Here is a 23,559-nt window from a genome sequence, read left to right on the forward strand (position 1 = left end):
GCTTTGTCTGCCACTATGAGTAGGTGTAAACTACATAGGGAATTTTTTTTGCCAAAGATCAAGTCTTGTAGAATTGCTTAGTAGTTGTCCCCTCTTGCCTTGCTCCTGAGCGTAGGACCTTCTATGACTAGAAACTCACTCTACGAGATCTTAAAGAGGTATTTTTCTTCATGGCTAATGACAAAGCCCTCGATTGTGTTGGTTTCCCTTGACAAGGCTTCATAGGATCTTGTTGGCCCTAACTTGCATAAGGTCTATATGGAGGCTTACCAAGATCAATCCTTAGGAGAGCTCATCAATATAAGTAACATTAGATTCATTTCAAAGGTAGGAGATCCTGAAGATATTTTTAATCAGAGACCTATTACCTTTCTCAATGTCTCTTACTAGATCATTGATAAGGCATTATCTCTCAAAATTTTCCATATTCTGCCTTCATTGATCTTCCCTTAGCACACTAGTTTTATCAAATCTTGTTACATCCTCAATAACATCATTTTTGTCTAGGAGGGATGGAATAGGCCAAGAAACCTAACAAATTGGCTATTTTTCTCAAGATAAACTTTACTAAAGCCTATGAATGCATTGAGTGGCCTTTTATCCTAGTGATACTTAAAGCTCTTGGCTTCTTCCCTACTTTTATCTAAGTCTATTCAGATGCTTTTTGGAGATGCCTCTACTTGCATTACCATTCATGGTAGGTAATCTCAAGCTTTTGTCCTTTTTAGATCTATTAGGTAGGGATGTTCCTTCACTCCTGCTTTATGTGTTATTGATACAAAAGGGTTTGAATACTTGCTAATGCTATCTTGGTTGTAAATGTTAGAGGGATTTCCCTTCCTGAGTCACCTACCTAATTTTTTAATGGATATTTTTCAAATGATCCCTTCCTTACTCTTGTGGACAATGAGGATAATGAGAAAAAGTGGCTCTTTAATGTCTGGACACCTTTTGTCTTTCTTTTGGGCTGACTATTCAATGACACAATACCCTCTTTTACCACAAGCCTTTGTAGGTATAGGATTGATTATTGGGGGGAGGGGGGGAATCAATAATCACCAATTTATCAATATTTCCAATTACTTCCAAACTGTTTACCAATTAGATTTAGTTTTTCCTATCATTGCTATTTATTAAGTGCATAAATAATCACACAGAATAGTAAAACATTCACACAATAGTAACACCAATATTTATCTCATGGAAAATCGATTTGGGTGAAAACCACAGTGTGTGAATAGTGCTCACAAATGTTGTACTCTTTTGAAATATTCTCTATTAGGAGCTTGCCTGATTAAGGGTTACAAAACACTGCTAAGTATACCTTGTTAAAGGATTTTCCTCTATATCTATAAGGATCTCTACTCTTCTAGTAGTAACCTTGCTAAAGGATTTCAACTCTCTAATCTAATAATGCTACCTTGTTAGAGGTTTTATAATAGATTGATTAAGGCCACCCTTTTAAGGGATTTCAATTGTTACAATGATAAGAAGGTAATAGAAATAAAATGTTATGTAACTTGCACAACCTTTCTATGTTAGATCCCTTGAAGCTCTTCAATATAAAAACATATCATGAGTTGTTCTTCTATGATTGCAACCCACTTTCTACTCCTACACTCTGATAGTTGTGTCACTAGCCTTTTCTTCTACTTCCTTCTTTCAGCCACTTCCTCTAGTCACAATACTCTTTTCCTTAAGTATGTCACAAACCCTAAAATTAGATCCAACAATCATCATAATATCCTTTTATCCTTGTAGAAACTTCTAGAACATTATTCCTCTTCTTAGCCTAATACAAACTTGACTTTACCACTTCTCATATAAGGCTTTATCTCCGATAGTCTAATAAGATAATTCAACACTTAACACTACTTCCATTGATTATTCCAATTGTTACTCGAGAACTCCCCTCTCATTATTCTTTATCAGTTCTTTGATACCCCTAATAAGTTATTTTCCAAAGATATAGTAACAAGATAAAATAATATTCCAAACATTTCACATTAGTGACAAATAGTATAATTGATGAACATGCAATACATAAGTTCCTTTCTTCATCAACAACTTGTAGATTAGTTATGCCAACAGTCTTTTCTTCCAACTTCTCCCTGATTTTCACAATTTGGTTGGAAATGGGTTCAACATGGAGAAATAATCACATTCCTATTCATTCCTTTCATCTTTCAAGATAATTTGATGGATCTTTGGAACATGGTCCTTGCTCGGAGTGAGAAAAAGATGGAATATTGGATCATCAAGCTCCTTTTATTATATGGTGAAATCTAGATTTTCTCTAAAGTCCTATCTACTACTCATGTTTATTATTCTTCTTGTTGGACTCCTTCAAAAGCCTCCTACCTAAAGTTTGAGCATATTTCAAATATTTTCTTTGGGCTCCTTGTAATCATCATGGGTTTCACACAGTGGTTTGAAATTTCTATTATTTTCCCAAGGAGTCTAGAGGCCTCAACCTTTTATCCACCCAAAAGCAAGGTTTGGCTTTGTGTGTCAAATGGTTCATTCAAGCTCTTACTGAAAATAGATCCTAGAAGATTCTTATTCGTGATTTAATTTCTTCTATTTTTCTACTGCATATGCCCTCTTGGAAGGGGATTACTTACAAAGCCTTCTTGTGATAAAAGATCCAGTTTGAATCTAGGGTACTTTTGTTGCTAAAAGTATCTGGAGAGCCTAAGAAGTTTTCAAACCTTAGATTCGGTGGGATGAAAATAGATTTAATGATGGGATTTCTAGAAACCAATAGAATATATTATTCTATCCTCTTTTTTATGTTCAAGGCTTTCCTTTTGCCAAGCTTCCAAGGGTCAATGCTCTATATTTATACAAACTAGCATTAGAACTCCTTGTGATATTTTTTCTAGAGCTACCATGAGCCTTCATTCCTAGGAAGATATAAAAGTTCATTTCCATTTATCTTTCCCATATCAACAAACTGTTGACTTACTAGCTCTACCTTACCTCTGCAGTTAATTCATAAGTTGGGTAGTGCTTCTATGAAACCTTAGTAGAAAGATTAGAAATGGTTCCCGTGTACTCCCCTTTCTAGTTATAAACCCAAGATGGGTTATAGTTGGTTTCTTCCTCATCCACCAATTGTCACCATTCTCAATAATAGGTGACATTTGAATTCTTCTTAGAAAACCTAGCATCATATGTTCCTTGTTGTGTGTTTGCTGCCACGTAATCCTAAAAGTGACCATTTTTCTTGGTGTGTCCTTTATCAAGGTTTGCACATGGGTCTCATACTTCAACATTTGGGGATTCTTGATCCTCAATGCCCTTTCTATAGGTAGCCAACAACCTTCATGCATATTTATTAAAGTAATAAAAAAATTTCTTATTAATTAAATCATATTTATTTAATTATTAAGTCACTTATTATCTCTAGTTTACTTAAGGTAAACTTTGGGCATATAATGTTTAATTATTTTATTAATTATTAGCATGCAACCTAGGTTAGTTACCTTTTAGGGTTTTGATTTCTTTTTATAAGGATTGAATTCTTTTTGTTACATTTGATTCACTTTTGATTATAGCAATTTCTCTTTTTTCTCATCAAGAATGTCTCTTCTATGGATCTAGGGATTTCAACTGCCATCGCTTTTGCTCCTCTCTTTCTGTGACAGGTGTTTGCGTACAACTAATTCTTGGGAGTTGTGTCATTGATCTTTCATCAACTTCAACATGGTATTAGAGCTCTAGATCTTCATGCACCTATTCTATTTGTGAGAGGTTTGGCTTGGTTTTCAAAACTGTCATTTTTCCTTCAGAGGGTTTCAATTTTTTGAGATGTTTTATAGTGGATCAGGGGGGTTTTTTTTTTTGAGGAAATTTGAGCACAAATGGGCATCATCGCTGATCTCAGAGCACTAAAAAATCCCAATTTTAATATAAAATATGTCTAGTTTGGGTGTTGTTGAAATCTAAGGAAAAAAATTTTGCACCTAGACCATTTTGACTTAGATGCAAATTTTGAGACGACGATTTTTATAAAAAAATTGGAAAGAAAAGTTATAGAGAAACCATTTTCTTCAAAAGAGCAATGACATTTTTTGTTTTTTAGAATCAAAATGTTGCAATTTTATTATAAATAGAGGTTTTTTTAATTGCAAAAGTAAAAACAAAACAATTTTTATTAGCTCCCACAGGACCTTGCTAACGCAAACCCTTTGGGCCCTCTGACAACCTTAAAGAAATTTCACCCTTTGGCCCCCATGCTGCCTAATGTAACCTCCAACTCATCAACATTCATGCACTATTTGCATTTTTTTTGACATACAAGAGTATTTTGGAAAAGTGCCAAAGTTTTGGGAGCATTAGACACATTGTTATTGGAAGTGCACTCCCTTCAAAGTGCCACATCAGCTATACACTTATGATTTCATGCCTTGTTTTTGTTGTTGTAAAGTGGATTGTTAGACTTTGATCGCACATACAAATGCACATGTGAATATAAAATGACCTCCTAATTTTCGTACCTTGCGACTGCCATAATTATGGTATTAATTTTTCATTTGGTGATTACATGTTCATTTTCCTTGGCCCATGCTTTTTGGGATCATTGATACATGGTGGAGTTTTTTTTTTGTGGAGCATTTTTGACTGGTGTGATGGTGGTTTATTTATTTGTGCTAGAGGTATCCCATTCTTAGGGGCAGTTTTTGTGTCTATTAGTGTGGTTTCCACCCCATACATGGTGATTTTCTTTTTTGGATAGTGGTTGGTTCTTGGTCTTAAGTGGTTTCCACTATATATTTTTGCAGATGTTGTTTGGAAGAGCACTTGGGGCTTGCACATTAATAGTGTGCAACTTCTTTTACTTTTAGTGGACCCTTGTACTGCAATGTCAACACCATCTCACACCAATAGTGTTGGGGTGGTTTTTTGGGTTTGCTTGACAGTTTTTCTCTTTACATGAGTGAGTTTCAAGATTTTTCCCCCCATCGATGGTTTATGAGGAGATGTGATTTTTTTGGGGTCATGCACATTTTATGCCCAATCTAAGTAGGTGTTTATCTCCTTGCCTCTCACATTGAAGTCTATGGGTGCCACAATAAACTCTAGCTTGGCCCACACTCTCCTTCCAACTTTAATGACTAACATCTTTTTTGGTGAAGTTATTTTTTCATGCATTGGACCCTCATCTTTTTTGACTCTAGTCTAGGCATTTTTTTGTGGTAATGGAATTGGCATTATTTTTTTTATATATAAATGGGCCCACCATCCTTATCTACATGGTTCATGAGAGCTTTTATGGTTACAACCCTTTGATTGATGGTTTCTAATTTTAAATAGTGGGTTCATGATTCACAGGGTTTCTTTTTTTTGGGCCCTATGTGTTGGCCGTTTCATTTTTTTTTTTAACATTTCTTTTGGAAGCAATGTTTTAAGTGCACCTTGCAATGATTGTGCCCGGTCATCGATGGGTCTCACATCTTTTCTTCCACATGGATTTTTTCTGACATGCTTTTAATGGCCATCAATTTTCCCTTCTCGCACTAGCCCTTTGTTTTTTGGAAAATATTATGGCAATTGGATTTTCTTCTTCAATAGGGGTCATTTTTGTGGCATTTTTTTGCCTCGATGACCATTTGACCATCAAATTTATGCTTGTCACTTGCTCACATTAGCATTGCATCAACATTCTTGTTTTCCCTTCTATCTTTGTTTGGACCTACCTTCACATTTTTGCTCATATCTTAGGCATATGGACTTCAATTTCTACAAACAAGATATCATCAGAAAGATGGTCCCAAGCCCATCTTAGTGGTATAGATATTATTTAGTTTTGATGATTTTTTATGTCTTTTGGTGCTATCAAAGTCAGGGATTCTATTTTGCACTCCAGGAGACATATCTTGAGCATCTAATCTTCAATTATGGAATTATTTATATCATTGGATAGGTCTTTTAATGTCCTTTCCATTGATGTTGGTTATTGTTTTAGATTCTTCTTTAGGTACATTCTATTTATTTTTTTGTATTTTCACATTCTAGTGGATATCTTGGTTGTTTCAGGTCCAAAAATCAATTTCGTTGCTTCAAATGATTCATCATGGGTTGTACTATCTATTGTATCACCCTTATGTCTCTTCTAATCTATTTAGACATTGGTTGTATGCATTCTTGCAACCACACTAAGATAAAGTGTCATATTGTATCTGTATTTTTTATATCAGTAGTTTTATCTTATTTTTCCTTCTGATTCAAGCAATGTCATCTAAGGACACTTGTATAGATTATTATATTCGTAGGATTCACCATATCTTGTGCCTTATTGTACATGCACTAGTTTGATTAAAGTTCTATGGTGGGTTTATGTTTTTCCTTTTTTTTCCATCTTCCTTTATCAAGTATCATTTCCCTTCTATGACATTAGACACATGACATGTATGAGATTGATCACCTCAGTACACACATATGTACTCTTTTGTACACCTTGATCATGGTTCCTTAACATGTAGTTCTTTTGGACCACTTTTTGAGTTTCCTATAACCTCACCCTTGTCTGCATTAGGGGGGGTTCTTATGTTGTTTCTTATGTTTATTTGGTTCAATGGAGTGAGCTATGTATTAAGTATCTGTTTCTATATACTAGGAGGATGCAGTGGCTGGGTACCTATGCATTTAAGTGAGATGTATCATTTATCATATAGACACTCTTCTTTTCATTCCTACTTTGGTTGAAACCTTCCATGTTTGATTGATTAGCTATTCAGGCTTTCATGTTTTATATCATTTGTATCTTTGAGTTAAGTTGTTTGTCTTGTTTGCCTCCTGATTCGAGTAGTGTCTTCTGAGAGCACTCATATAGATTATAGTCTTCTCTACCTAGTCAAGTTTTATTTTAGTGGAGGTTCTTTAGGTCAATAGTTACTTTTGATAGAGCTTTGCAACTTCTACATGCTTTAGTGGTGTTCTTCATGATCATCTTTTGTTCCTATCTTCTAGGACATTCCCTAGTTTGGAGGCTTCTTCAGTCCTCCACTAGTTCTTTTCAACATTATTTCCATCTCTCTTTGTAGTAGGGTTTTTCCATGTGGTTTCTCTAGTTCTCCTCTTTTTAGAGATTTGGTTGTGCTTGGGTGCCTCATCAGGCTTTGTTGCTAGGACCCAAATTCACTTTCAGTAGTAGTTTCTAGGTTTTTAGCTACTTTCTAAATTTATCTTAAGGGGGGGGTGTTAGAGTAATAATTTTTTTCTTATTAATTAAATCATTTTGATTTGATTATTAAGTCACTTATTATCTCTAGTCTACTTAAGCTAAACTTTGGGCATATAATAATTAATTATTATCATGCAACCTAGGTTAGTTACCTTTTAGGTTTTTAATCTCCTTTTATAGTTAAGGATTGATATCTCTTTGTAACATTTCATTCACTTTTGATTATAGCAGTTTATCTTTTTTCTCATTAAGAATGTCTCTTCTGTAGATCTGAGAATTTCAACCTCCATAGTTTTTTCTCCTCTCTTTCTTTAATAGGTGTTTGCATGTAGGTGATTCTTGGGAATTGTGGGGTTGATCTTTCATCAACTTCAACAATTTTTTTTGGTTTTTCCGGTGAGCTCAACATTTTTGGAGCGAGATACATTTTTTTTAAAGCCTTTTAGGCTTGAATAGTTCACTTGGCATATGGATTTGCTAGGAGACCTGACCAAGCTACCCCACACATTTTGTCAAGTTTGGCATGTCTTTATAATCGAGATCCTTTTCACTATTTAGATAGATAGAAATGCAGTTATTTTTAATCAAGTTCATATGGACTCATGTTTCTATGTACACTAAAGTGTGTATTTGTAACAATTTGATGTTGCAAATTCAAGTGCAAGCTAATAATGTGGTTTTAGAGGTGGCCTACCTTTAGGGTCTCCTTGAGCATTAGGGAAATGCCCCATGTATAGTAGCATAGATGTTGTCAATGGATTCCTCTACTAATCTCACTCCACCTCCATGTGGACATTATCATGATTTCAAATATTATTCCCATTGCTCTCAAATCTCATAGTCCTAGGTCCTATTAGCCCCAACTGATAATGTTGTTAATGCACGTGAAAGAGTCATATTAGTTGTTATGTTGTCATTGATGTCAAGCCTTAATTTGTTAGACATTATGCTAATTCAATAAAATATCATATCATTTGATTGATGAAGAGGATTTGAAGAAATTATGATGAGTTAGAGTGTTGTTAAGTGTATGATATTCAATGGACACTTGAATGAGTTAGACTTTGATAGTATATTGTTGGTTTAACTAGTTTACATGATTTGTTTAATTATTGAAGATCATGTATATACAAGATAGTTTGGTTGATGATTGAATGAATACATTATTAACCAAGCTACTACAGTTGTCACTGAGCATCTGATAAAGAAGTGAAGAAGTATTAGTGTTAATCAAGTAATTTTTGTGTTAATCAAGTCAAGTATTAACTGAAGAAGTTGTAATATTCATCGAGTATTAACAACAAGAAAAATATTAGAAAATATTTAATCTAATGTCGAAATTTGATGGAAATTAAGAATATTTGAGAGGTTTCAAAGATAAGGATGGAGTTAGTTATGAGATGAACAACTGGAGAAATTCAAAGAAGATCATGAAGGAGGATTATCAAATTTGAATTGAAGCACAAAATTCAAGGTGGAAGTCTATTTCCCAAGTGTTTAGATTCACTGAATTAGAAACTAATGGAGATCTATGATCATGATTAAGTGACAAAATATGGAAGATTTTGGAACAACAACAAAATTATATTAAAGGGGACAAACAAGATTTTTTTTGTTGATAATGTGAATATAGGTGATTGAAGTAGAAGAAGAAAATATAAGGTGAACTAAGAAGAATAGTATTCAGAAGATCAAGGAAAGGAAGTGCTAAGTGGAAGTGTGAAGGGAGAGAATTAGATAGAAATGAATCAAAATAAAAAGAATGAGAAAAGTGGAGATATGAACAAGAAAGGTGTATTGCTAAAACCTAACAGATCATTTCACTATTACTTTCTTACTATTCTAGCAAAAAAAATATTAACCAAGTGAACCTAACAAGTCTTTGAAATCCTATATGGCAACATTCAATAGTAATGTGTGTAAGTCCTTTCGAGAAGGCCACTCTTTTGAAATGTTAAGGAGTGATAAGGTCTAGATGATCTTTGGTGAAAAACCTCTAACAAGATCATATTAAAAATGTGTATGTAACCTTTAACAAGGTTGGCTCCTAACAGAGCTTGTTTTAGAAGAGTGAGAATATTTGGGCTGTTGGTTCTCAGGTGTTTTTTCCCTTGCATGATTTTCATGTTAAATACTTGTGTAAAATGTGTGAATGCTTATTGTGTTGCAAGTTTATTTTAAGTTAATTATTTATTATTGCAACTTGATATAAGATAGATGATTACTTTGAGACTCAATATATTAAGGAATAATAAGTTAATAGTTTGATGTAAAGATTTTATAAGTTTGAATTGTGATGTTAGATCTAGTTACCAAGTTAGAGATTTGAAAGTTTAAGAAGTGTGAATTGGTATAAAATTATTTTTAAATCTTGTAGGACAACTAACAATAACTGATTGACCCACCCTCTTAGTTATCTAATGATTGGTGTCAGATTTTAGTGCTTAAAGGAAGAAGTTTGAAGGGACTTGAGCTAAAGATCTAAAAATGTATAAGAGAGAGGTATGAAATCTGAACAAGGAGAATTTATCTTCATGGAAAAGAAGGATGAGGCTAGGAGATAGTTTCCACAGCAAGTCAAATTGTGATATTAATATCAAGATTTAACTGTGTGATTTTGAGTCAAACTCATTGACCCATGTTTCATGAGTAGTGATTCAACATGAATCCATCTCTCATGAGAATAAATGGAACACTTAGCACTCATTGGATCTAGGTGATGCTCACAGGGGTGAAGCACCAAGACTTCCCGGGAGGTCACCCATCCCAGTACTACTCCAGCCTGAGCACACTTAACTATAGAGTTTCCTCCATGGTTAAACCCAAAGCTTGCAACCCCATTTGCAAAACCTTCACCAAGTGTTGTGACTTATGAACCATTCATTAGAAAGCCCCTTAAGCTCATCAATTGATAAGTAGGAGATAGTTTCCACAGCAAGTCAAATTGTGATATTAATATCAAGATTTAACTGTGTGATTTTGAGTCAAACTCATTGACCCATGTTTCATGAGTAATGATTCAACATGAATCCATCTCTCATGAGAATAAATGGAAAACTTAGCACTCATTGGATCTAGGTGATGCTCACAGGGGTGAAGCACCGAGACTTCCCGGGAGGTCATCGATCTCAGTACTACTCTAGCCTGATTGTGCTTAACTACAAAGTTTCCTCCATGGTTAAACCCAAAGCTTGCAACCCCATGGAAGCCCCGGTGCTTCACCCCTATGAGCATCAGCTAGATCCAATGAGTGTTAAGTGTTCCATTTATTCTCATGAGAGATGGATTCATGTTGAATCACTACTCATGAAACATGGGTCAATGAGTTTGACTCAAAATCACACAGTTAAATCCTGATATTAATATCAAAATTTGACTTGTTGTGGAAACTATCTCCTACTTATCAATTGATGAGCTTAATGGGCTTTCTAATGAATGGTTCATAAGGCACAACACTTGTTGAAGGTTTTGCAAATGGGGTTGCAAGCTTTGGGTTTAACCATGGAGGAAACTTTGTAGTTAAGCGCGCTCAAGCTGGAGTAGTATTGGGATGGGTGACCTCTCAGGAAGTCCTGGTGCTTCACACCTGTGAGCATCACCTAGATCCAATGAGTACTAAGTGTTCCATTTATTCTCATGAGATATGGATTCATGTTGAATCACTACTCATGAAACATGGTTCAATGAGTTTGACTCAAAATCACACAGTTAAATCCTGATATTAATATCACAATTTGATTTGTTGTGGAAACTATCTCCTACTTATCAATTGATGAGCTTAAGGGGCTTTCTAATGAATGGCTCATAAGACACAACACTTGGTTAAGGTTTTTCAAATGGGGTTTCAAGCTTTGGGTTTAACCATGGAGGAAACTTTGTAGTTAAGTGCGCTCAAGTTGGAGTAGTACTGGGATGGGTGACCTCCCGGGAAGTCTCGGTGCTTCACCCCTATGAGCATCACCTAGATCCAATGAGTCCTAAGTGTTCCATTTATTCTCATGAGAGATGGATTCATGTTGAATCACTACTCATGAAACATGGGTCAATGAGTTTGACTCAAAATCACACAATTAAATCCTAATATTAATATCACAATTTGACTTGTTGTGGAAACTATCTCCTACTTATCAATTGATGAACTTAAGGGGCTTTCTAATGAATGGTTCATAAGGCACAGCACTTGGTGAAGGTTTTGCAAATGGGGTTGCAAGCTTTGGGTTTACCCATAGAGGAAACTCTGTAGTTAAGCACGCTCAGGCTGGAGTAGTACTAGGATGGGTGACCTCCCGAGAAGTCCTGCTGCTTCACCCCTTTGAGCATCACCTAGATCCAATGAGTGCTAAGTGTTCCATTTATTCTCATGAGAGATGGATTCATGTTGAATCACTACTCATGAAACATGGGTCAATGAGTTTGACTCAAAATCACACAGTTAAATCCTGATATTAATATCACAGGATGAGGTTATATATATCTAGGATTGGAGACAATGCCCTAATTACCTAGATCACCAGTACATTTCTCCAAACCCTCATATGATAGTTGAGGAGATGAACCAAAAGAAAAAAAATGACAATATGATGATTGAGATTGCTTTTGCACTGAATGATGTTGAGTTTGATGGTGTCAAAAAAATTGCTACTAGTAATGAAATGTGGAACAAAATAATACTTGTGAATGATAGAGATCAGAATGTATTGAGAGCTAAAGGTAAAATTCTAAGAGGACAATATGATGACATGAGGATGAAATAAATTAAAAACATAGTTCAATATGTGAATCGAATCAAAGAATTGGTGAGTGTTATCAAAGATCCTGGAGGAGTCATCAACAATGAAGAACTTGTAAGTAATGTTCTCAAAACATTGTTGCCTATTTATGCTATAAGAGTATCTACAATTCATGAATTCAAAGCTATGTCTGGTAGTGATCTTACTCTTAGTGGATTAGTTGATCATTTGACTACATTTGAATTAAGTAACTCTGATAATAGTGTGCGTACAATTGAGAATGATTTCAAGACTACACTAACCATTGGTATCTTAAGGAAAGAAAAGAACACTGAAGATGAAAGTGATTTAGATTCAAAGAATGATATGGATGAGATAGAAGCACTTCTTCCAAGGAGGTTACTGAGAAGTAAAGGTAAATTCAAAGGTAAACTACCTATGCTATGTTTTAAATGCAATAAGTAGGTCATATTGATGCTAGATGCCTTAACAAGAACAAGAGTGACAAAAATGACAAAAGGAGCACAAATACAGAAAGAATAAAGATTACAAGGAAAAAGGGAATAAATCATGAAACATTATTGAGGAGGAGCACACTAAGTCATATACTAATGATGAGAAAGAAGGAGTAGAAGTGATATATGTTGTTGTTAAAGAAGATTCTAATGAGGAAATGTATGAGGAAGGAAAAGCTCTTATTTATCATGTTAGTAAATATGACACATGGATTATTGATAGTGGATGTTCACATCACATGACTAGTGATATTAGTAAGTTTGATAAACTTGAGGAATATGATGGTGAAACTATTAAACTTAGAAATAATGTTCCATGTCCTATGAAAGGTAGATGTTCATTGATGCCAAATGATAAAACAAGATGTGGTGATGCATATTGGGTTAAAGGACTAAAGTATAATCTATTGAGTGTTGCTTAGTTGAATAATACAGGCCACAAGCTGAAATTTCATAACAAAAAAGTAAAGGTCAATGATGATGATGGAAATTTGATTGGTACCCGAGAGCAAACAAGAGGTAATCTATTTTACCTAGATCCTGCAATTGATACATGTGTATTTTCAAAAGTTGATGATGTGTGGTTGTGGCATAAGAGACTATGTCATGTTAGCTTTGAGAATATAGTCAAAGGAGAAATCAAAGTATGAGAGGCTTATTGAATATACATAAACCTAAGAATGCTATGTTAAAATAATGTAAACATAGTAAGATGACCAAGTCTAGTTTTTCAAGAAAGACACATACTCCTAATGATATTCTAGAATTAATTCTTATTTATTTATGTGGACTAATGAGAGTTGAAAGATATTATGGAGATCGACATTTGATACTATTTGTTGATGATTATTCTAGGGTAATGACTATCATGTTTATGAAGTTGAAGCCACATACATTTGATATGGTCAAGTGGTATAAAGATTGAGTTGAAAAGGAAACTGGTAAACATTTAAAATGTTTGAGATTTGATAGAGGTGGTGAATTTATGTTTGTTGAATTCACTAACTTTTGTGTTGAGCATGTAATTAAGAGACATCTATCTGCATCGAGGATACCACAACATAATGTGATTGTTAAGAGAAGAAATAGGTCAATTGTTGATTGTTATATAACACTGATAATTAAAAAGGAAGTTACAAAAATTTTCTAGAGAGAATCCATGAGCCTTGAGATATATATTCTCAACCGAGTTCAATTGAAAAAAGGAACAAACAAGACACCATATAAAATCTGGTATGGTCATACACCGAATGTAAGTTATTTCAAACTATTTGGAATTAGGTGTTATATTCATAGAGATGAAAGGAATGAGAAATTTGATTCTAAAGGTGATGAAGGTATTTTCCTACGGTACTCTACTAAGAGGAAGGCTTACAAATGTTTGAACAAAGCAATTAACAAAATGATCAAAAGTGCCAATGTTAGAATTGATGAGTCTATAGATAAGAATTATGAGGAGAGAAGAAAGGAGCCTAATGATTACAACAACTTTTTTTATGTCTATGAAGATACACCTGATGTAGTACCTAAGCTACAATAGTGAGCCATCAAATAATATCCTGCATTACCTGAGCCATAGACAAAAAAACCTAAGAAGGATGTCAAGCCCCAATCGAGTGAAGATAAGGCTAGAGATCATAGAGAAGAACCCATCCTTGCAAAGTATGTGAGAAGGAACCATTTATCTAAACAAATAATTGGAAGCAAAAGTGTTGGAGTCATGAAAAGAAGTAAGTTGAAGGATAGTAGATGTTTGATTGTTGAATTTGACCAAAGAAAAATGAAATTTGCACTTGATAATGAAGATTGGATAAATGCTATGAATGAAGAGATAGACCAAATTGAGAAGAAAAATACATGGACAATGTTTCCAAGACCTACTGACAAAAATGCAATTGGAACCAAGTGGATTTTCAGAAAGAAACACAATGAGAATTGACAAGTTGTGAAGGACAAGGCCAAAATTGCTTGTAAGGTTATGCTTAAGAAGAAATAATTGATTATGGTGAGACCTTTGCACTTGAAGCCATATTGGAAGGAGTTAGAACTCTGTTGGCATATGCAACTTACAAGAAATTCAAGGTATATCAAATGGATGTTAAGTCTACATTTCTAAGTGGAATACTAGAAGAAGAGGTATGTATAGAACAACTAAAAGAATTTGTGGAGACACATTAGAAGAAACAAGTTTGCAAATTTAACAAAGCACTATATGGACTAAAGCAAGCATTGAGAGCATGGTATGAAAGGTTTCGCTCATACTTAATAAGATTGGATTTTTTAGAACAAGTGAAAATGGTAATATGTATTTGAAGACTGAACTGAAGACATGGTATTGATTGCTGAGATATTTGTAGATGATATCATATTTAGTGGTAATGATTTTTTTTGCGAATCATTTGTTAATCATGTTAGAAAGTAAAGTCCACCATGATAACTGAGAAGGGGGAAGATGAATTAGTTATCCAATTATTATAACATTTATCAACCATATTAATCCTTAACCTTGTGAGCAATATAATTAACAACCATAAGAAGATACTCATACACAATAACACCATATATGTTAACTAAGGAAACCCTTGATTAGAGGGAAAACCCTAGTGGAGATAGTACCCACAAAATGATGTACTAATATAAAGGTTCCTTGTTAGAGGATGGACTCTATTAGGAGCCAATGTAATACATTCAGTACATATCAGTCCCTATTAAAAGAGTTTGAATCCCTATTAGGATATTCCAACCCTGTTAGGAGTTGTGCCAACCCTATTAGGAGTTGTAGAAGGAAGATGGACAAAATGTCCAAACATCTTTAGGGGTAAGATCATTGAACTCACTATCTAACTGGCCTTTGTATTATTCCTTGTAAAATAATAGAAATGTGTAGTTCATTCATTGTCCTCTAACCAGACTTATCCTCTTATGATTTCAATACCAGATCACCAAATTCACATCTAATAATCCCTTAGATTGCTTACTCACATTTACCAAATACCATATCCTCAAAATAATTCCATGAGTCAACCTTGAGGTTTTCCCAATTAATTATAATAGGACCTCACTAAGATACTTGATTATTTTACAATTATACAACATTGCCAACTCACATTCTTTACAACTTGTCACACGTGTGACCTCAGACCTTGCGCACTCGCTAATGTCATCATCAGGTTGTCTACTTTCACTATCTAACTAAGCATATTATGATTCTATCTCTGTTAGGAGATACAAAATAATCATCAGAAACTACTCATTAGGTACTTTGTCATCTTATTGTCTTTTGTAAATCACACATAACCTCTACATATCTTCAACTCTTTGTATGCACACTTAACCACTTCACTAGGGCATAGTATAGAACACGTCCTTAACTAAACTTGACCTAATCATCAATACTCCATCTATACGACCTGGTTCTCTATCTGTTGCTCTACCATTCTTCACAAAAATAATGCTATGTTGACATCAATGATAAACACAGTCATGAATGCAACATGTCAATCATACACAATCTCTCCAAGTGTACTAGAAATTCTTATCATACTCCCTCAAAGGAATACCATCAACATTCATGCTAATGATCTCCCCCTTTGGCATTGATGGAAACATAGATGAAATACATCTAAGTTACAATAATACCAAATCAAACCTTGTTGTTGTTGTTGTTGTCATTTTTTTCTTTTCTTTTAAAATCCTCTTGCTCAATCAAATCTAAAATCTAGTGGAATATTGCTTTGTCTAAGCATTCTCATTCATACAATTGACATTAGTTGTTCACATTCTGACTCTTAAGAACAACTCTCATACTTCTATGGAAATCAATTACTCAATACTTCTCTCATTGAATGTTTCTCCCCATAGATATCAACAATACTTCTCTCACATACATAGGAGATGTCTTTCATGTATCCACTCTCTCCCCCATTAGAGGATATTCTCCCCCATTCATGATATTTCTCTCTTCCTATTCATAGGAGATTTTTTTCATGTATACTTCTCCCCCATTGACATCAATGACAAAGTCTTCATTATGTCAATCGTCGTTGAAAACAAATTGATACAAGTATGATAAATGTGTTTCAATCATTGTTTTGTCATTGATGTCAAACATGCTAGTTGTTGGTAAGAAAATTGCTTATATGATTGAAGTACTATCATTTATTTGATTGATGAAGAGGATTTGATCAAATGAGGTAACAATAACACCTAGAATAAAGGTTGAGTTATGATATAAAAAGGAGTATAAGAATTATTTAAGACCATGATAATATAGTGCATTGATAATCTACTTAAGGTTGCAAAGGTTGGTTACACTAATTAAGTTTAGAAGAATAAGTTAAATGAAGTTTGTCTTCCAAGCTTAAAATTTTGCATAGTGGGTGCAAAGAAACATTAGTGCAAGTTGAGCAAAAAATTAGTTGGATCCAAGCAAAGTGAATTTCAGTGTAAGCCGAGTGAAATAGTGTAAGTCGAGTAAAGGTTAGTTGATTCTAAGCACCAATAAACTTTAGTTCATGCCAAGTGATTTAATAGAGGATGTCAAGCAACACACTATGTGTTGAGCGTTAGAAGCTAGTTAATGTCGAGTGTCAACATTATGAGAAAGATTGAGAGTTTGATGAATCTAAGCTGACAAGTTTGATTTCTTGGATTGTGTGAACCGTGTAGAAGATAAGGTTGATGAGTTGGTGGAACAGAATTCATGGTAAACCATTTTGACATGAATTCAAAGAGGATTGAAGGAGAAGTTTCTATAAGGGAATGAAATGATATGAGAGGTATATTCATTGAATCCTATCTAATCAAACCTAACCCTAAAATGGATGATGGAAGATGAATGACAAAATATCTTAATTCTCTATTTATAGAGATGGCTAGTTAGAAGAAAGGGTTGCCATGTGCGAGAACCTAAGGAAGACAAGAAGTCTAGGGTATTTGCTTCATTCACTGACCTAAGAGAAGAGACTACATTGGAAAGTAAAGCAAGAAGGCTTAAGAGTATGGATGCTTGAAGGGTGAACAAGCTATTAGAGCTAAAGTGTATGAAAGTCAAGCAGAATGGAGGACTGAACAAAGATTTGTAATCTGCAAATGAAGTTGTAAGTTGTTATCAAATCAATCCTTATTGTTACTTTCTAATCATTGTATCAGTCTAAGGTAAATCCTTTGGATTAAGGTTGAACTAATAGTCATTTGTAAATCCTTTAACTGGGTGACATTCCAAGTGAATGATCTAAAGTCCTCTAACAAGGCTCACTCCTAACCAGGGTAAACTTTAAGAAACCCCCTCCAAATATATATATATATAAATTATTGGAAAATCTTTCATTATTTTGAAAAACTAAATTATTTTTATCAGGGAATCTCTCAATTTTTTAATTTTAAAAATTATTTACATTGGCGAATTATTTTGGAATAATAATTTTTGAATAGAAAATTTTGGCGAATCTAAATAATAATAGGAAGTTCACTAATCATCATGGAATATTACAAATCAAAATTGAACATGTTTTATCTTATGGAAAGTATGATGATAATTACATTAAATTTTAAATCAATAGTGAAAACTAAATATTGATAATATATCCCTAAAGTAACTAATAATTATGATAATTATTGGTGAATTAATTTTAACTTCTTCGATAATATATAATATTTGGTGGATCAAATCTAATCATGTATTAAATATTGTGGTGAATCTTTGAGTTTAATTTTTTTATAAAAAAAATTATTGACCAATTTTAAATATTTTAGAACTAAATTTAATAAAAATGTGGCGATTTAGGTTGCATTAAATATTAAATTATTATCCAAATTACTAGCAAAAAATTCTAAAATTCAAAAAATTACAAATATTCACCACTAAAAAACACCCTACTCCTAACGAGGTGATTGAAATCCTTTAACCATGTCATTTTTAATAGTGTGCATTGTAACCTTTAACAGGGTTGGCCTTTCACTAGACATCACTTCAGAAGAGTGAGAACAAGTAGCATGCTACTGGTGGTTTTTCCCAAATTGGATTTCTAAGTCAAATCATTGTGTCAAATGTGTTATGTTTCATATTTACATTTCTACAAATTGATTTGACAATAACCTACAAGTTTAAGTGGTTGTATAATCTAATGGATGCATGCATGATGAAAATATTTTATGGATATGGGTTCACTAAGCTGGAAAAAGTTTTATTTGTGCATCTGGACCTTGGATAACTGATTCACCCCCCCCCCCCCCCCCCTCTCAGTTATTCTAGAGAGTTTCAACACTTGGTATCACAGCCATCTACTTAAGAGGACTAGTTTGAAGTAACTAGAAGAAAAAAGATCAAGATGTCAAAAAGGGAAGTACCCAAGCTTAATAGAGATAAATTTCTTGCATGGAAAAGTCTAATGAAGCTACACCTAGGAGGTCTTGGAGATCATGCACAATCTACCATTGATGTTGAGCATGTTGATCCTGCTGGAGCCCTAATTGTTGAAGATCTAAAGAAGAAGAAAGAAAACAACTAGGCAATGTTGGAGATTGCCTCTGCCCTAAGTTGTACCAAGTTTAATGATGTGAAAGGTTGTGACAGTGCAAAGAAAATGTGGGATGCTCTACACACTATCTATGGAGGTGACATGAATGTTCTAAGAGCCAAATCTGAAAGCCTCAGAGGTAAGTTTGATGATATGAGAATACAAAAAGGTGAGAATATTGCTCAATATTGCTCTAGGATAAAAGATGTTTTTAATGCAATAAGAGGAGCTATTGGTAACATAGGTGATGATACTATACTAAGTAAATTTTTGAGAACATTGTTGCCTATTTATGCTATTAGAGTTTATGCAATATAAGAACTAAGATGTATGCCGGGGAATGATCTAACTCTTGAAGATCTAGTAGGTAGGCTCACTGCGTTTGAGCTATCTAACTTTGATAATTATAGACCTAAAAATATTGAATCTACTTTCAAAGCTATGTTTTCATTAAAGAAACCTGATGAGAAGAAGGAGGAGGAGGAGGAGAAAAAATATGTGTCCAGTGAAAATGATATAGATGAGTAGGATGTAGATCAATTCTAAGCACTATTAGGAAGGGGATTTCACAGAGGTAAAGGTAAGTTTAAAGGTAAGTTACCTATCATGTGTTTCAATTGCAATGAGGTTAGTCATATTGCTGCTAGATGTCTAAAGAAGAAAAATTACAGAGGTGGTGACAAGTACAAAAGTAGAAGAGATGAAGACAACAAAGACTACAAAGACAAAGGCAAGAAGTCTTGCTACATTGCTGAAGAGGAAACAAAAGATGGATCTAACAATCATGATGATGAAGTGGTGTATGTTGTAATGAAGGATGAATTTGGCGAGAATGAGGCAACTATACTAGTGTCTTGTGTGAACAAGAATGATAGATGGATCATTGACAGTGGTTGTTTACATCACATGATTGGAGATAAAATTAGGTTCATTACCTTGAAATATTATGGTAGAAATAGTGTAAGGTTTGGTAATGATGCACCATGTCTAATAAAAGGAAAAGGTTCTATCAAGCTCAAAAAAAATATTTTATGTGACAATGCTTACTATGTTGAAGGACTTAACTATAATTTTTTGAGTGTGTCACAATTAAATAATTAAAGATGTAAGGTTTGGTTTGAAAATAAGATTTCTAAGATATATGATACTAATGGAAAACTAATTGGAAAAGGTGATTAGACTAGAAATAATCTATTCTACCTTGATATAGAGGATGCTACTTGTTTAGTTGTAGAATTTGATGATGTGTGGCTATGGTACAAGAGGTTATGTCATGTTAATTTTAATAACTTGGTTAGTATCAGTAACATGACAAGAGTCAGAGGTTTTCCTAAGTTGAAGAAGCCTGACAATATAATTTGCAAACAATGTCAGTTAGGCAAAATGACAAAGTCAAGTTTTAAGAGTAAGATTTATACCTCTAAAGGAATACTAGAGATTGTTCATACTGACATGTGTGGACCAATTGAAGTGCAAAGCTACAAAGGAGATAAGTACATTATGTTGCTTGTTGATGATTATTCTAGAATGATGATGGTTATGTTTCTAAAATAGAAATTTGATGTTTTCTAAATGTTTAAGTGGTACTTAGCAAGAGTTGAGAAGGAAACAAGTAAAAGTCTAAAATGTCTGAGATCTTACAAAGGAGGAGAATTTACATCAAATGAGTTTGAGATATTTTGTAATGACAGAGGAATCAAAAGTCAGACATTTAATCCTAGAACCACTCCACAAAATGGAATTGTTGAAAGGAGAAATAGATCTGTAATGGAATGTGCTAGGACACTCATGATGGAGAAAAATGTTTCTTTGAAATACTAGAGAGAAGTTGTAAGTACAATTGTTTATACCTTGAACTGTGTACAATTCAAGAAAGGTACTCATTCAACACCTTTTGAACTATGGTATTGCTACTCACCCAATGTAAAATATTTTAAGGTGTTTGGAAGCAAGTGTTATATTCTCAAAGATTTTAGGAATGGTAAACTAGATGCAAAAAGTGAGGAAGGTATATTTCTTGGTTATTCCACAAGAAGTAAAGCTTATAAGTGTTTGAATACTAACACTAACAAAGTTGTGGAAAGTGCAAATGTGAAATTTGATGAATATACAAAAGTATATGAGGCTGAACCTATGAAGCAACTAGAAGAATACAAATCATTTGTATACTTTTATGAAGGCATGCCTGCTGATGAAGATGTTGTAAATCAAGTTGCAAACCAATAGCAATTTTCAATGACTGTCGAGTCACATACTATGAATGCCAAGTTGTGGTCAGGAACTAAGCTACATTTAGGTGCTGAGTTACAAAATGAAGTTGAGGCACATTTTGATTCTAAAATAGTATACATGAAAGAGATGCTAAACTACCTAGCATAAATGTACATAGTGATTCAAAAGTTGAGAGACTAAATGAAGAAAATAGAGCAAGACCAAAATTGTCCAAGTATGTCAAGAGACATCACCTTGTTGCACAAATCATTGATGATAAAGATGCTAGACCAATGACAAGGAACAAGTTGAGAAATGATACATGTTTGCTAAACATGAAAGAACCTAAAATAATGAATGATGCCTTAGAAGATGTGGATTGGAGTAAAGCCATGAAATAATAGATTGAATAGATTGAGAAAAATAAGACATGGACTTTAATTCCCAAACCAGAAGACAAAAATGTGATTGGCACCAAGTGGGTATATAGAAACAAGTTAGATGAAAATGGTGAAGTCACAAGGAACAAGGAAATATTATTTTGTAAAGGATATGCACAAGAATAAGGAATATACTATGGAGAGACATTCGCTCCTATATCAAGGTTGGAAGGAGCAAGAACTCTACTTGCTCACTCTACATACACAGGTTTCAAAGTTTATCAAATTGATGTTAAGTTTGCATTTCTAAATGGTATATTAGAGGAAGAGGTTTATATAGAACAACCAGAAGGATTAATTGATGTTAAGAACAAACATATGGTATGTAAACTACACAAAGCTTAATATGCACTAATACATTAGGGGTCAATTTGTGATGGTAGGCAAATGTAATGTGTTTTTGGCTTTTTTTTCAATTATAGCCCGACGACGTCACAATTGCGACGCTAACGGGATATAAGAGAAAAAAAAAAAAAAAGGAAACGTTGCTCATTTGTTTGAGGGCAATGTCAACAGATGCAGGCAAGGGCAAGTTTGAGGGCAAGCCCGTACGAGATGGTCGCATGAGAATTGGGGCAAAGGAGCATAGAAGAAGACCAGCCATCGGTATGAGTGTAGACAGCTTAGTTGGATGGGGTATCTAAGGGTGGGGCGCGAAGAACTAGCGGAGGACAGAGAGAAGTGAATGTAGGTTCACCCTACTATTTTAAGGCCATCCCATTATCTAATCCATCAATATATATCCATAACCTCAATAGTAGTTCCCACCATACCAGGGCAACAATATAGCTAGAGCCATTGAAAGGAGACTCGTTGCCCTCTACTCTAGCTGCCTATTCGACGTATCGAATAACAAATGGAGGTGCAATAGCATGTTGTGTTTGATCGAGAAGGTGAGCCATCATTTTAAAACCTTGATGGTTTGCCCCATTAGAGATAATCTCTGATTGCAAAGGAGAATTAGATTCCTGCAAATACAATAGCAGTATTGTGATGTGAATATCAGGATTTAACTGTGTGATTTTGAGTCAAACTTGATGACCCATGTTTCATGAGTAGTGATTCAACATGAATCCATCTCTCATGAGAATAAATGGAACACTTAGCACTCATTGGATCTAGGTGATGCTCACAGGGGTGAAGCACCGGGACTTCCCGGGAGGTCACCCATCCCAGTACTACTCCAGCCTGAGCGCGCTTAACTACGGAGTTTCCTCCACAGTTAAACCCAAAGCTTGCAACCCCATTTGCAAAACCTTCACCAAGTGTTGTGCCTTATGAACCATTCATTAGAAAGCCCCTTAAGCTCATCAATTGATAAGTAGGACATGATTTCCACAGCTAGTCAAATTGTGATGTGAATGTAGTCAATGTAGTATAAGTCTTTCAATTTTTTCTGTGATTTAACAGACACCATCACAAGATTTATCTTCTGGTTTAGTTTTGTTCCTACTCAAGATTGCAATAACAATATGGTGGAAGCCTTTGCAATTGAAAAAGCACTTTGAAGCCCAAGGAATCAGGGGTCCTCCATACAAACTATTCCATGGGAATACCACAGATATATCCAGGCTCATCGATGAGTAGAGAGCAAAACCCATGCTTGAACTCTCACATGGTATAGTCCCTCACATTATTCCCCATATTTACCAGTGGACCAAGACCTACGGTACACTTACTATTCTCCATTGAATAAAGAACATAATGCTGACATTACACATGAATACATAAACTAATATGCACTTTTAAGCATTGTTTCAATACAAAATACCACATTGATTTAGAAGAAACCAAGTTTCTGCATAAGGAAGAATATTATTGCAAGTGGAAATTAAGAGGTATTGTTGAAATTAATAGACATTTTCATAATCCCAATAGAGATGAATGGTGAGGTTTAAGTTACTCCTAGCAACCTATTGTAAATGCTCACAAATAAAGTTGTACACATTCATTGGT

The sequence above is a fragment of the Cupressus sempervirens genome, chromosome 9 (assembly GCF_028749045.1).
Source record: "Cupressus sempervirens isolate cs-2001-9-10 chromosome 9, ASM2874904v1, whole genome shotgun sequence".
Taxonomy (NCBI): domain Eukaryota; kingdom Viridiplantae; phylum Streptophyta; class Pinopsida; order Cupressales; family Cupressaceae; genus Cupressus; species Cupressus sempervirens.